This window comes from Acomys russatus, chromosome 7 (assembly GCF_903995435.1).
Source record: "Acomys russatus chromosome 7, mAcoRus1.1, whole genome shotgun sequence".
In the NCBI taxonomy this organism is placed as follows: Eukaryota; Metazoa; Chordata; class Mammalia; order Rodentia; family Muridae; genus Acomys; species Acomys russatus.
Window position 1 is genome coordinate 51,328,244 of NC_067143.1, and position 16,008 is coordinate 51,344,251.

Here is a 16,008-nt window from a genome sequence, read left to right on the forward strand (position 1 = left end):
CTTGTTGGGAGGTCAGCTCTGTAGATAAGATAGAAACAGTCTGCGTTCATCAGCACCAGTACCACCTAGCATCTGACACTAACCCGGAGCTGGGCTCAGAGAAGGTGCCCCATGTATGTCTACGATGGGTCACGGATGTAGGGATACGCGGGCATAGGGACCCATACGTGAATGCAGAGATTGATGGTACTGTCACCCTTGCTTTACCTGGTCACCTCCTTCTCGACCTTTGCCCCTAATCTGCTTACTAGCCTTACATCCTCCTCCACACTGTTGCCAGGGGATCGTTCCAACACAGGATTCCTTGCAATTCTCAAGCTACGCCAAGCCCGGCAGCAAAGCTTCCTTTACCCCTGCCATCTTCAGCAGCCTCTTCCTCCCTGCTTCTCTTCTTCACCTCAAGCACTGTGTTGTTTCCAGAATACCCTAAATCCTTGCTCCTCTCACAGCCGGAGACTTCCTGTGTCCACCTCCTTCCCTCAGCAGTTATCCCGGGTTAGAAGACACGCCTTCCTTTCCATAACCTGAGACCCAAATGGGAGGAACTGAGTTGATCCACGCCTTTGTTATCCCCAGAGCCCTAGGCGGGGCCCCTACAGCAAACGCTAAACAGACGTGTAAGAGGGCCCCCAAGACAGGATCGGTGGGACCAGACCTGACCAGTGGACACTTCTGTCCTCTAGTGGCCAGTATGAGCCACTGCACTTTCCCGGTAGTTTTTAGGATCAGAATCTGTTAGAAGGGCTAGGCACTGAATCCCACCTGAGACCTATAAATCAGAAAATTTAGGAGGTGTGGCCTAACGAGTGCTGTGTTAATGAGCCCCCCCAGGTGGTGTGGATAGGGCTAAAGTGGTAGTGGTACCCACCCTTAATCCCAGCACTCAGGAGGCAGAGGCAGAAGGATCTCTGAGTTTGAGACCAGCCTAGTTTACAGAAAGAGTTCCGGGATAGCTAGGGCTACACAGAAAAATCCTGTCTGCAAAAACAAAAACCAAAACAAAACAAAACAACCAAAACCAAAACAAAAAACCTCCTTCTTTGTCTGACAGTGCAGGGCCTGGCCTGGGGTGCCTCTCTGAGACATGGTGGATGTTCAAAGTTGACTAATTGACAGGTTCTCCTTCCCAGGATCGTTTCTGTCCTGTCACTCCACTCCCTCTCCCTTAACAGCGTGATAGTCTGAGATCAGACTAGTGGCCTGAGGGGGAAGGTGTGGCAGGACTGGCCGGAGGTGATGAGACTCTTCAGACAGACGGCTGTGAGAGTGAGAACAGACTCTTGGGAGACAGGCTTCCCTGAGCAGCTTTAATTGTGTGTGTGTGTGGAGGGGGGGTGGGGGGGGGAGATGACAACGGCTACGTAAACCGTTGGGAGTGGGTAGAGGCTTTCGGGGGTGAGTGTACATCATTGGTTGGGGGCTAAGGTGCTGGGAATGCCTTATTTACATGTAGAGGAATTCCAGGTGCTTGCTGGACAAGATCTTCTAAGGAAAGAGGAAGTTTAACCTGTAACCTGGCCATTGGGCTATGCGATGCCCTCAAGGGTGGCAGAGGTGTGGGTTGTAAGCCTACGGGGACATGCAGGGGGACATGCACGGAGACATGCAGGCCCAGGGCAGGGAGGAAGGAGTCCTGCTCCTGGTGGGCTCAGGATGAGGTTTTTGTGGTTTCCTTGATCTCACTCTTGCTCCAGGCCTCCTCTCCTTAGATTTGATGGAATCTTAGCAGTTTTCTCTCTCCTGCATCCCCCACCTCCAGCCACAGGCCCTCACGTGGTCCACCGAGTGTAGACCCCCTCTGTCTCATCCACCCTGGCAAAGAGATCCCCTTCTGGTATGTGCTGACTCACCCCAGTGTACCCATACGTGGTCATCAGCCTCAGCATGTGTGAGGACCAGCCTGGTCCTGTGTCGCCCCTCTGTGGAGACACACTGATAGTTTCTCTTGATGCTTCCTCCTTTGGCACAAAGGTGGGAGAGAGGCCAGGGCAGAAAGACAATTTCCTCTATTTTAATTAATTAATTAATCATCATCATTATCATCATTATTATCTGGTTTTTTGAGACAGGCTTTCTCTGTGTAACAGCCCTGGTTATCCCGGACTCGCTTTGTAGACCAGGCTGGCCTCAAACTCACAGATATACACCTGCCTCTACCTCCCAAGTGCTGGGATTAATGGCATGCACCACCACACAGGATCAACAATTTCTTCTAAGAACAAAACAAAACAAAGAAACAAATAGGGGCACCCTGTGGTGCTCAGCAAAAATGGTCTCCAACTTCTAGAGCTACCACTGAGACCCCAGGGGCAGGAAGAGGCCTGAAGTCACTGCTGGTACAGGACAGAATCCTGAGCTTGGGGAAGCTGCAAGAACTGTCCTCGTGTCCCTGACCCTCCTGGCTGCATTCTAGTCCACAGGGTCAGCCAACTCTGTCTGCTTCCTCAGGGTTAACTCCCCGAAAATTGAGGCTGTCTCCTCTGCACACACCACCCCCACCCCAGCAACTGATGTGTTCTGAAAAGTGTCCTTGTGTCCCAGCTCTGCCAGACTGTGCATTCCTTGAGGTGTCCTGGGTGGGTTCTGGTTTACTCCTGGGTTCTTGTGTCCATGGGACGTGTGTAGAGCAGCAACAACAGCAACAGGACAGGAGAATCTGTGCTCAGCCCTGGTTCCGTGCCAGGCACCGGCCATGCTGTCTCAGCCCTTGCTATTGCCACCAGATCAGGGAATGTCAACCTTGTGTGCCCAGGAAACAAGCTCACAGGCAAACACCTCCGGCTAGGGCCTCTCAGAAGGAAAACACAAGAGGTTGGCTTTGAGGGGAATCTTTCTGGCACAGATGCCCTTGTCCTGAGTCAAGAAGATGGCTCCTCTGGGCTGGCTGGAGTCTGAGTGAAGTCCTGCTCACTTCAGACCCCTCCAGGCAGGGGTGCTGCACAGGACAAGTGAGGGTAAGAGGGGGGCACTGCCATCCAGGGTGAGTGCTGGGCAAACACAGTGGCATTTGGGCTGGTGCTTCTGGCTGGCCATGACAAGCTTTATTTTTCTACTGGCTCAACCCCGCCCAACATCTGGAGGCTCCTAGTGAGTGGTGTCAGGAAGCAAAGGTTTAGAAGCCAGCAAGCAGTGGCTGCCTGTGGGAACAGTGGCAGGTCCCCACTGGGCCAGAGCTCAAGTCCAACAGATCTGATTTGCCCAGGAATGAAGGATATAGGACTTTTAAGGCTCCAGTGGGGACAGTCTTGGGAAAACTAGAGCAGTGGGTTGTCATGTTTTTAAAAAAAATATTTATTTATTTATTTTATATAGATGAGCGCTCTGTCTTTATACCTGCATGCCAGAAGAGGGCATTAAATCCCAGTATAGGTGGTTGTGAGCCACCATGTAGTGCTGGGAATTGAACTCAGGATCTCTGGAGGAACAGAAAGTGCTCTTCATCACTGAGTCATCTCTCCAGCCCCCATGGGATATCTTATAGCAGCTGTAATCCAGCAGCATTCCTTCTGCCCATCAGAGGTGTCTGGACCATGGGTAAAGGACACCTGGGAAGAGCAGGTGATGTCACAGTCCAGACCCACAGGTGCACACCCACAGGTCAACCCCAGAGTGATTGCTTGCCCCAGGTTTCATAGAAACAGCAGGGCCCAGTGATGAGAGTGACCAGGACTTGATTCCGTTTCAGTTTCACAGCAGCTGAGCAGCCTTGGATCATGGATCACTTGCTTAATGTCTCTGAGCCTCCTAGTATCTCTCCTAAAAGGAGGTCACTCACATCCACTTGGCAGAGACGGTGTAAGGATGACGGTAAGATAATTCAGGAAAAGCATGGCAGGCTCAATTTTAACAGAATAACAGTGACTCAGATAAGTGTTCCTCACTTGGATAAATAGATCATCCAGAGGTGATGCGGCGTCTTTGTTACATGCATCCCTTATTACAAGGGTGTGATACTTGTCTCCAAAAACCAAGATGGCAGCCAGAGCCCAAGTCATCACATCCACTTTTTAGACTTCAGATAGAAAAAGGACTTAACTACACGCTAGTCTCTCTAAGGGCACTTGTGAGAAGTCATACACAGCAATTCTGCTTACATTCCAATTGCTAGGACTTTAGTCCTGGAAACACAGATGGCTGCAAGAGAGTCTGTGGAAGGCGCTCTTTGCTTTGAAGGAGAAAATCAGGAGTGTTGCCACTGTGCCAGGAGCAAGGCCTGGGTATTCCAATTCCTAGTACAAAGACAGACCACACCAGAAGCATGCAGAAAATACATGTTCCTTTTCCCTTTAGTATCTGCTGACCTTTCCCCAACCTAAGACAGACAGTGGCTTTGTGTCTGAGGTAAGCATATCTCGTCCTGAGTGACCTAAGAGGAGTGTCAGGACAGGAGAACAGAGTTGGAGCCAAGAAATAAGAGTCAGGGACTTTCCTGGATGGGTCTGGCTGTTCACAACACCATAAGGCTCGGCTGGGCTGTCCCCAAACTGAAGGGCCATTCTTGGCTCTCAGTTGAACCTTCAGCTATGAAGTTCCAGGTGTAAGGAGTCCATGGGAGCTGGCCAAGGCTTGAGAGGAGGCTCTGGTTAGGAGGTGGGGACAATGCCCACCAGGTGCCCAGCTACAGACAATGAGCTTCAGAATAGATAGGCAGTGGGCCCTCTGGACAGAGCCATAGCTGTGCTGTTAGATGTCCACAGCACACATGCATGCCACGATGGCACAGGGAGGGTCACCTTTGCCTAAGTAGGCAAATACAGGCCTGGATCTTCTTCTAGCCTGACAGCCACTAACCTATACCCTCCTGAGTCCCAGCCTGGCTGGAAGTGTCCTGCGCTCTGTTGAAGTGGTTACAGCTTGGTCATATATGTCACTAAAAGGGACCCAGCATCATTAGATCTAAGTCCCCAAGACACTGGCCCCCTCTCTCCCTCCAGGGCGGCCTTCTTCTGCCTACTCCTCTCCTTCACATTGTCCTTGCCAACCCTCAAACAGCTGGGAGTCTCACTGTGTGATTCAGAGAACCCCCACAGGCCCCATGCCCACGAAGGGACAGGTGGCCTTCTCTCCGTCTCCGGGAGGACACGTGCCCCTCTGCCTGAGCGCTAGCCCCAGCCTGCCACTTCCTCAAGGTCATTGCTGCTCCTGTCACCTCACCCCTCCCATTAACACACAGGGCTTAGGGAAACCTTGTCCTTTTTCTCTAGGGCAGCGGTTCTCGACCCTCCGAATGCTGCAACCCTTTAATACAGTTCCTCATATTGTGGCGACCCCCAACCCTAAAATTATTTTTGTCGCTACTCCATAACTGTAAATTTGCTACTGTTGTGAATCGTAATGTAAATATTTCTGGAGATAGAGGTTTGCCAATGGGGTCATGACCCTCATGTCAAGAACCACTGCTGTGTATCAAACCCTCTCTGAAGAGAGGCATGTATGCCTGCCTCTGATGCCCCCTCCCTTTGCCCTCTCCTCTGCAGCAGCCTGGGACCAGGGCTGTCTCTCCACTGAACTCTGATTCCAAGGTTCAAGATGCTCCCTAGACTCTGGGTCCAGGTTTGGGGCAGTGGTGGGGATCCTCTATGCTTGTCCTGTGCACTGGCACTGGCCACCCCTCAGGCTACCCTTCTCCCCTTTCTTTTTTTTTTTTTTTTTTTTTAAATTTATTTATTATTATGTATACAGTGCTCTGCCTGTATATACACCTGCAGGCCAGAAGAGGGCATCAGATTACAGTATAGATGGTTGTGAGCCACCTGGGACTTGAGCTCAGGACCTCTGGAGGAGCAGACAGTGCTCTTAAACGCTGAACCATCTCTCCAGCCCACGTCTCCCCTTTCTATGGCTCCTTCTCACTTGATCTTTAGCCTTCTCCCTGGGCTTCTGCTGCTGGCTCTGCTCTGTCCCGACCCTGGCTTCCAGAGCCTATAGCTTGTTCCCGTTCTTCTCTGGCAGCCGAGATTGCCTTGCCAATCCCCTCTGATCACCTTTCCCTTAGTCTGAAATATCCTGTAAACTTGTATGCCCAATGGTGGGCTCAACGTTTTTTTCCCCCTGAGCTGTCTAAAGGACATCTGGAAAATAACATGTTCAAATGTGAACTCTGGCTGGCTCCCTCATCTTCCTCTTGTACTAGCTAATTGGGGTGCTTTTGATGCCTCCCTTTTTTTTGTTACAGCCTACCAAGGAGTTTATAATTCATCAGAAAATCCTGGGACCAGGGGAGATGACACAGACAATAAAATGTTTGCCTTGCAAACATGCAGACCTGAGTTTAATTCTAGGATTCTTTGCATTACAATCACAGAGCCTGGGGTGGGTGTGGGTGTGGGGTGGGGTGTGTGTGGGTTGAGGATGATGGATCCTTGGGGCTCACTGGCCAGCCACAGCACCTAGTCTATTTGGTGAACATAGGCCAGTGAGAGACTGAAAAGACAAAGTGGATAGTTTCTGAGAGTGACTCCTGAGGTTCTCTTGTCCTCCACTTCTGAAAGACATCCAAGGGTATGACCTCACCTCTGCAGCCACTATAGTCTGCCCCACTGCTCCTCCACTGCCATCAATGCACCTCAGCATCTGCTCTTACTCCTCAGTCACTTATCTCTACTGTCTTCTCACAGGAACCTGAGGAAAAGTCAGACTCCTACCATAGCCTCCATGACCTGGTCTCTTTTATCTCTTCTGTTCCCACTGGTCACTCCCTCCTTTCCAGCCACGTGGACACTAGGCACTCCATAAGAACCCCTTGGGCTTTTGCTCCTGTCAGTTGCTTCAGTGTCTACCTGAATGTCAGCTCCTTCTTCCTCCTGAGTGGCAGGCGTTCATCATTTCCTTCCCTCTACTACCGAGTCCCTTTGATGAAAGCAGAGATGTACCCACCGTGTCAGCATCTCAGTAATGCTGGGCACCAAGGAATAGCTCAGAATAAACTCCCAGGAATGAAGAAAGGAAGGAAGCAGTGAACAGGTGAGCCAACAACTCTACCCAGAAAGGAGAACCTGGGTGCTCTGCAAGAGCAGCAAGTGCTCTAAAGTCCCGAGCCGTCCCTTCAGCCCCTAGATGTGTCTTTTCTCCAGGTATGACGTCACATCAAGTATTGTTCCAAATGTTGAAGAACACACTGTCTTAACAAATCACCTTCACTGCTGAGCACCACTGACCTCATCGGAGGCTGTCAGGCTCACAGCAGTAACACAAGAGTCTCCAGATTCTGATTGGTTTTCCCTTGAAAGTTTGAATTTTGTCATTAGCAAGAAGTGCTATCATTTTGCCAAGAAACATGGCAGATGAACTTCACTCACTTTTGAGTAAATGTCTGCCAGCCACCCAAGTCTGCATAGCTGTAATTCAACTGTCAGTGTTTCTTCTAAGGGGTAGAGATGGTCTGTGGAAAGGGTGGCCAGCTCAGCTCACGGACACTTTTCCTGAACACAGTTGTGATAGCATATCCTCTGCGACAAAAGTGCTTTGTGACACCTCCCAAGCTGTCACACAGAACACACAGGTAGAGCAAGGGTTTAGTACTGAAAGGCTCCAAGTTCCTTTGTGGCAACATACAGGCGTGTGTGTGTGTGTGTGTGTGTGTGTGTGTGTGTGTGTGTGTGTCTGTGTGTAGATAGATAGGTAGACAGATAATAGATATGTATTAAAGACAGGTACTAAAAGGACAATAAGCCAGGCATGGTGGCGTGTGCCTTTAATCCCAGCACTTGGGAGGCAGAGGCAGGTGGATCGCTGTGAGCTCGAGGCCAGCCTGGTCTACAAAACGAGTCCAGGACAGCCAAGGCTACACAGAGAGACCCTGTCTCGAAAAACAAAACAAAACAAACAAACAAAAAAAGAAAATGGAAGGAGAGGGCTGTGATTGTATAGTGACTTCTTGATCAGATAACCCAGTGGCAGAAAAATGATATTTTCTTATCTTTTTCTTTTTTTGTTTTTCAAGACAGGGTTTCTCTGTATAGCCTTGACTGTCCTGGACTCACTTTGTAGACCAGGCTGGCCTCGAACTCACAGTGATCTGTCTGCCTCTGCCTCCCAAGTGCTGGATTTAAAGTTGTGTGCCACCACTGCCTGGCTTCTTTTTTATTTTTGCCATATGAGTCTCACTATGTAACCCACGCTGGCCTCAAAATTAAAATTCTGTTTTAGCCTTCCTCCTGAATGTGGGAATTACAGGCCTGCACACCATCTCTCTCTCTGAATGATGCTTTCATGTTACTATGGAATTTCGAGGACAGGTTATATGGCTTAGAAGTAAAAGTGGCTGCCACCAAGACAGAGAGTTTGGTCCCTGGAACCCTGCTTCCTCTGATGTCCACACAAGCGCCACAGGCACGTGCATGCTCGTGAACAAACACACATACAAATACAAATAAGAGAAAGACATTTTTAAAAGAGCTTGAGCTGGGCTAGAGAGATGGTTCAGCGGTTAAGAGCACTGGCTGCTCTTCGAGAGGACCCAGGTTCAATTCCCAGCACCAACATGGCAGCTCACAACTGTCTGCAACTCCAAATCTGACACCCACAGGCAAAACACCAATGCATGTAAAACTAAAAAAAAAAAAAAAAAAAAAAGAGCTTAAGCCTTCTTGCAGACGCTCTACACTGTCCTGAGTATGTACTGTGTACTAGGCATGGTTCATATGTGCACACATGTGGTGCTACATCATCACCATTCGTTTCTGGAATGTTCCCCATCTTGCCAAACTGAAGCTCTGTGCCCATTAGACACTGACTTCCCAGCCTGCTCCCTGAGCTCCTGGGAACTTTTGTTCTTGCTTTTCTCTGTTCTGGGTGCCTCGTGCAGGAAGAATCAATTGCCATCTGTCCTTGTGTGTCTGTCTGGCTTACTTCACGGCCTGATATCCTCAAGGCGCATTCACGCTGTATTGCTATGTTAGAATTCCTGTCTCTTTTAGGGCTGAAGAATGCTGTGCGCTCCTTACCTGCTCATCTGGCTCGCTCTCACCCTTCGTCTGAGGTGAACAGTGCATGGACAGGTGTGCGCGGATATTCGCTAAAGCTCTGCTCCTGGTTCTTTGTTGTTGTTGCACTCACAGTGGGTGCTGGATTTTTAAAATATTTAATATTTACTATTTTGTGCGTGTCTGTGGGCACACGTGTGCTATTGTGTGCATGTGGAGGTCAGAGGACAACTAGTTGAGGCAATTCTCTCCTTCCACCATGTGGGTCCTGGGAATTGAACTCAGGCTGCCAAACTCAGTGGCAAGCACTTTTATCAACCGATGCAGCTTATTAGCTCTCACAGTCTTTTTTTTTAAATTTGGGAGACTATAGTTATCTTTCCTAAAGCATGTTGTTTTACTGACAAGTATGCTTGATCTAATATTACAGAAAATTAAGATTTGCCAATTTTAATTTATAATAAATTTCAGCATATATAAGTCCAAAAATCATGTTTCGTTGGGGTTCTCAAAAGTTTTAGGTGTCAAAGAGGTCCTGAAACCAGAATTTGAGAACCAGAGCCAACCTTAGTTTATATTGCAGTACCCAGTGTCAGGCAGCAGGGGGCGGCAGAGGCGGCCAAATGTAGGCAACCTGCTTTCTACAGAAAATGTATACACACCTGTTGAACCTGACGTAGGCCCTATGCTAAGGGCAGCGAAGTAAATCTGACAAGGAGCCCAGAATCCAGGGGATAACAGCCCTGCAATTGAGAGTGGAGGGGACAAAAATCACACCAGTTCTGACAAGCAGTCAAGAACGCTGGTAAAAGGTCAGTCAGTATGGAGTCAGGATCCCCAGTCATGAGACAGGAAGGACCACAGTCAGGTAGTGTGATCAGGAATCCAGGAGAAGAGGGTGCCAGGCATCACCCTTCATTAACCTGACATAGACCTACCTGACCCTGTCCCAGTTGTGCCCTCTGTGGTCCGTGCTTCCTCCTCCTCCTTCTTTTTGGTTTTTTGAGACAGGGTTTCTCTGTGTAGCCTTGGCTGTGCTAGACTCACTTTGTAGACCAGGCTGGCCCGGAACTCATAGAGATCCACGTGCCTCCCGAGTGCTGGGATTAAAGGCCTGCGCCCCCCCCCCCCCCCCCGCTGGTCCTTCATTCTTGAGCGGGCTCCTCCCCAGCCCCAAGGCATACCATCTTCCCAGTGCCAGGTTAGCCTCCTGTTCTCATCCTCTGTTGCACCCTCAGGCTTCTAGTCTTCCTCCTCCAGCTCTACACTAACATGTGGTCCTTTGTCAACTGCCCTAGAAACGGCTGACCCAGGCAGGCATGGTGGTGCACACTTTTCATTCCAGCACTTGAGAGGCAGAGGCAGGTGGATCTCTGTGAGTTTGAGACCAGTCTGGTCTACAAGCTAAGTCCCAGGACAGTCAAGGCTACACACACAGAAACCCTGTCCTGAAAAACCAAAAAAAAAAAAAAAAAGGCCGGGTGTGGTGGTGCACGCCTTTAATCCCAGCACTTGGGAGGCAGAGGCAGGCCGATCGCTGTGAGTTCGAGGCCAGCCTGAGTGCTGGGATTAAAGGCGTGCGCTGCCCAGTTTGAGGCTACACCTCTTAATCCTTCTCAAGCAGTTCCACCAGCTACAGCCCAAGCGCTCACATTTATGAGCCTATGGGGCCCATCCTCATCCAAACCCCTGCACCAACCCTCCAGCAGGCCGAGCTTGTTCATCTCTACTTTGGCCTCAGGGAAGTTGAGTCTAAGGACAGGGCTCAGGTGCTTACAGTGATCTGGTGTCCCCGACCCCCCACAGGCCCCTCTCTTCAATAAATGGGGCCATAAAATCGTCTTAGTGTATGGCCCCAGCTTCTACAGTCCTCCTTGATACAGACTATAGCTACAGGCCCACAGGGACATAGACGGTTAGGGAGGTGAAGGGCCAGCAGACCGGAGTCCTCAGTCGCCCTGTGCTGGGTGTGTGAGAAGGAGTGAGGGACTGACGATCCAAGTGAAGCTTCTTCAAGAGGAAGCTCACACTCAACCTTGCCCCAGCAAATCCCACCAGGTCCTCCATCTCCACCTTACCTGTGTGTGGCTCACCACATACCAACATGAGAGAAATGAACTCACTGGATGCCTTGAAATAGCCTATGCGTTAAGCTCCCACCTTGCAGAGGAGGGAGCCGAAGCACAGGGAGACCACAGAGCTAACACAGGCAGAGCTAGGGTTCCAGACTGGGCCACGTGGCTCCAGAGTCTGCTCTAAGCGCTCTATGATACAGCCTTGGTTTCTCCATCTTGCCTCAGTCCTGTTCTACAAATGAGTCGATTTTCTCACCCAGCACTCCACAGTTCCCTGTTCATGTCTCTGTGACCAGTGTCCCCTGGTTACCTTGAGCAATTCTTTCTTTGGTACTGTATGCTTTTTAAAATATATATATATATATATATTATTAATTTATTCATATTACATCTCAATTGTTATCCCATCCCCTGTATCCTCCCATTCCTCCCTCGCTCCGGCTTTCCCCTACTCCCCTCCCCTATGACTGTGACTGAGGGGGACCTCCTCCCCCTGTATATGCTCATAGGGTATCAAGTCTCTTCTTGGTTGCTTTTTTAGTTGCTATGACAAAACACCGTACAAAGCAACCTAAGGAAAAAAAAGGCTATTGATGCTTACATTTTATTTGGAGTATTGAAGAGTCTACCTCCCTTCTACTAAACTCTACCTGGGTATGAGAATGTTAGTGGGGAGAGGGGGTGCAGACCCCGGCTGTTTGGGGTCAATTGGGTTCTTTTTGGGCAATACCAATCTCCATTAACAGCAAACGCAGCAGCAATCAGTTTCCTCCCAGCCACTACACTGAGATGTTTCTCTTGGTCCACCACACAGTCCATCTCTGGTATCTCCAAACTGCTACAGGCCACACACCACCACATGCCCCTTCCCCTCTCTCTCTGGGCTCTCCTATTTATCTTCCTCAGAGTCTTTGACCATGCCCTTCTCCATGCAGCACAGGCTGTTTCCAGCTGGCAAAGACCACAGCCTGACTTGCAGGAGGCAATTATCAGCTGCGGACATATTAAAGCCCAAACTAAAATCTCACACTTGGAATTAAAATGAGAACATGAGCCTGGCATGGTGGTGCACACCTTTAATCCCAGCACTTGGGAGGCAGAGGCAGGTGGATTGCTCTGAGTTCGAGGCCAGCTGGGTCTACAAAGTGAGTCTAGGACAACTAAGGCTACACAGAGAAACTCTTGTCTCGAAAAACCAAAAACCAACCAACCAACCAACCAACCAAACAAAAAACCCTGAAAACAAATAAAAGGAAAACATACTTACATAACACAACTGAGTTTACAAAGAGACCAAAACTTCCATTACAAAGGGCTTATCTTGGCTCAGTATGAGGGCTCAGCCCATCAGGCCAGAGAGGTCATGGAAGCAGTACCAGTAGGCACACCGCAGTGACAGTGCAGTGATGACTGAGGAGTGATGGTGCCTGGCTTGCTTCCTCTACTTTATTCAACCTGGCACCCCAGCATATAGGCTGGCACCGTCCACAGTTAGGGTGGGGTCTCTCACTATTGTCAATGTAGTGGAGAAAGTCCCTCACAGACACACCCAGAGCCTTGTTTCCTAGGTGACTCTAGATCTAGTTGGGGTTGACAGTATCAACCGTCACAGCTATCCAGCTCGTATGCTCTCCCTGTGATGACGATGCTGCCCCAGCCAGCTAAATGGGAAACCCTTGTGTTTGCAGAGAATGTGGCATACACGTCCATGCTGTAGCCCTGGACCAAGGGCTCTGCCTTGAGGGTGTCACGTTGTAGTCTGGGTGTCCAATATGTGGCGTATGACCTGGTTTAGTTCAGGACACAAGGGGGTGGGGGTGGAGTGGTAAGAGAGTCAGAGAATAAAACGCATTATCTCAGGATGGGCTGGTGGCGTATCATGTTCCACGCCTTGTTCTTAGAAGCTCATAATCGGGTGGGGAAACTGACTTAGCACCGGCCCTAATCCGTGGGCATAAATCATGAGAACGCAAGAGCCATCACTGCGATCGGGCCCACAGTGAGACACGGTGATGCTCGCTGAGAGAATTGGAGAGGCTTCTGGGAGAAACCAGCCTGTACACTAAGTCTTAAGGGATGGGACACTCCCGGGTGGAAAGGGACACATGCAGCGACTGTGGGCTGGTGGAGCCAGAGACAAAGGCGGACAGACATCAAGAATCTGCCAGTGCAGCGAGCTCAATTGAGCCCACCAGCCCCACTAGGCAGTGAGCTGCAGGAGGACAAGGCCACCACTGCCTGCTGAGTCTCTGTGTCCCCTGCTACCACCGAGCACTGTGTCTCCTCACCATAAACCGAGTATGAGGTTATCTAGTGGAGACGCTTTATACAACAAGGTGGCCTGTTTGGAAAAGGAATGTAAGTGACTGGTAACTGTCAGCATGCAAGCGGGTGTCCATCTGGGGTGAGAACACAAGGTGCCGGATGCTTCTGCCTATCACTCTGGCTGGATGCACAAGGCTCTCGGGAACAGTGGGGGCACACAGAAGGCTACTGTTTCCTGTCAGCCCCCAGGCATGGGTTCCAAGCCAGTTCACACACTGACATCCTCCCAGACAAGCTGCTACCAATTATACCGCTGTCACGCTGTGGCCTCCCTTGTCACAAAAGGCCAGATTGCCCCAGATCAGAAGACTCCTTCTCCTTCAGAGGGGCAGCCAGAGGACAAATGTGGGTGTTTGAGACCTGAGTGTTGGTCACCACTTGCTGACCTTGAGAGGGCCTCAGGAGTCACTGGGGAGGCTGTGTTCTGAACAGCTCTTTTTCTTTTTGACATACTGTTCATCTGACCCCCTGAGGAGGCTGGTCCAAGAGCCAGACAGCTCTACTCTGAGACCCTCATTCATTCATCTCCTCATGTTGAGGTCTCTCAGGGGCCATGGGAGGGGGTGGGTGGGGGTGCATACATCTCCAGAGTAGCTCTGGGTCACAAGGGGTGGGGAGAATGAGGTACAGTCATGCCTAAAGAATCTTCCACGGGAGTGAACCGGACCAAAGGCTGCCTGGGAGTTCAGGAAGGCATCTCAGTGAAGATGACATCTGTTGCTCAATCACTGTGTGCCAGACAAAGCTTTGAGACACAGCAGTGAAGAAAACCAGGAGAGCTCCAACTCTCACCTTCAGTCCTGCAGGGAAGCAAGCAGAAGCTCAAGTTGGGCTACCTGACAGCACAGGAAGACGATAAAAAGACAGCCACGCCGGGCGTGGTGGCGCACGCCTTTAATTCCAGCACTCGGGAGGCAGAGGCAGGAGGATCTCTGTAAATTCGAGACAAGCCTGGTCTACAAAGTGAGTCCAGGACAGCCACTTGGAGCAAACCTGTGTGGAGACAATGCACCGCATATAGCAGTGAATCTGAGAGAGGCGTGATGAAGAGGCAGAGACAAGAGGTGGAAAACCAAGGCTGGCTGGCACAAGGCAAACAAAAGGGCTAGGACAGCAGTGGGGAGTTTGGGGCTCCGTGGCGCTAACAACTTAAAGCTGAAGAAGGTTCTTGGCAAAAGGGACGGTATAAGGGATCTTAGCACCTTTCCCAAGTTCGATCCAGGCATCTTCAGTCTTCAGGCAGGCCCTGTGCCACTCATCTCCTGGGCTGTGTGTCTTAAGGACATTTGTTTTCCTTACACAACTCCATTATATTGACTGGATTGAAAACTACTCCTGGCAGCCTGGCGGTGGTGGCGCACACCTTTAATCCCAGCACTTGGGAGGCAGAGGCAGGTGGATCGCTGTGAGTTCGAGGCCAGCCTGGTCTACACAGTGAGTCCAGGACAGCTAAGGCTACATAGAGAGATCCTGTCTCAAAAAACTAAAACCAATAAATTAAATTAAATAAAAATAAAAAAAGAAAAAGAAAAAGAAAACTACTCCTGGCCCTCCTCCGACAGAATCCAAACGCCAGGCTCCTCCTAGCTTGACTTTTCAGCATCATCCAGCCAGGATCTGGGCTTAGGAGGATCCTAGGAGATACTTATTTTGTCCTGTGATTAAGTCTGAACTCCCCACTACCTGCCTCTCTGGGGTCTCCCACATTGACTCTTCCTCTAAGCACAGCTCTCTCCTGCTGCCAGAATTTCCACAGGAGCACTGTGGAACTCTTTTTGGCCTCAGTTTGCCTGTCACCTGCTGGGGGAAGTCTCTGCTAGCCAACACAAGGCTGATACCCGGAGCCGCCCTTTACACATGCTGTCCCTTATACCAGGAACGCCATTACCTTCATGTAAGCCCACAGTCTCCCTGGTCCCTTACTTATTTGCCTGCCAAGCTGCAGCATCATGAGTTTATTTATCGCTGTTATTATGTTTTGTGAGTCAGGGTCTCATGTAGCTCACACTGGTACTGCATTCACTATTTGGTTGAGGATGACCTAAAACTGACTGAGCATCACCATAGACGGCTAGAACCATCTTTCAAAGCCAGTCTAGATCGGGAATATCACAGAGACGGTGGGTAGAATCCTGTATCGGCAACGGGAATCTGAGGCACACCACGTGGCCTCTTCAGTCGTAGTTCGCAGCAGTGACATGGGGGTTCCACGCCTAAGATTGGTGTGAGGCTTCCAGATGAAGCTGCGCTCTGCTACCTCATCTGAGGGCTCCCCAAGCCAATTAGTGACTTATGTCCCGCCCACGCGCACTGGCAACATTCATTCATACATCAAAACCCTTCACGCCTGCTCAGTGCCTGGCACAGACCGCAGGGGCCTCAAAGACTGGGCGGGGCGGGGAAGGAGGTGCACAGCCCACAGGCGTCACGATTCGAGGTGCCTTGTGCTCACACATCTCCGCTCTTGTTTTTGAAACTGATAACGACGTTGCTCCCTGAGCAGCTGAACGCTAAGAAAGGGGAAGTGTGGGAAACAGATCTGCTTTTTATTTTTAAAAACTTCTTTCTCACCGCTTCCTAAAATCAGATTCTTCCACAGGTCTCAAATGCAGCTCAGTGCAAGGAGCCCTAGCAGCGGGGAGAAGCAAGAGGCTGGTAGTATCAAGCGAGCCCCGGGCTCCGCA

The 16,008-nt window shown here is 50.3% G+C and overlaps 1 protein-coding gene across 3 annotated transcripts in view; it reads right to left on the reverse strand.

Moving 5' to 3' along the window:
• The window catches only part of Serpinh1 (serpin family H member 1), a 671,742-nt gene that overhangs the window by 17,844 nt on the left and 637,890 nt on the right, over positions 1-16,008 (reverse strand). The gene's annotated exons all lie outside the window — the stretch shown is intronic.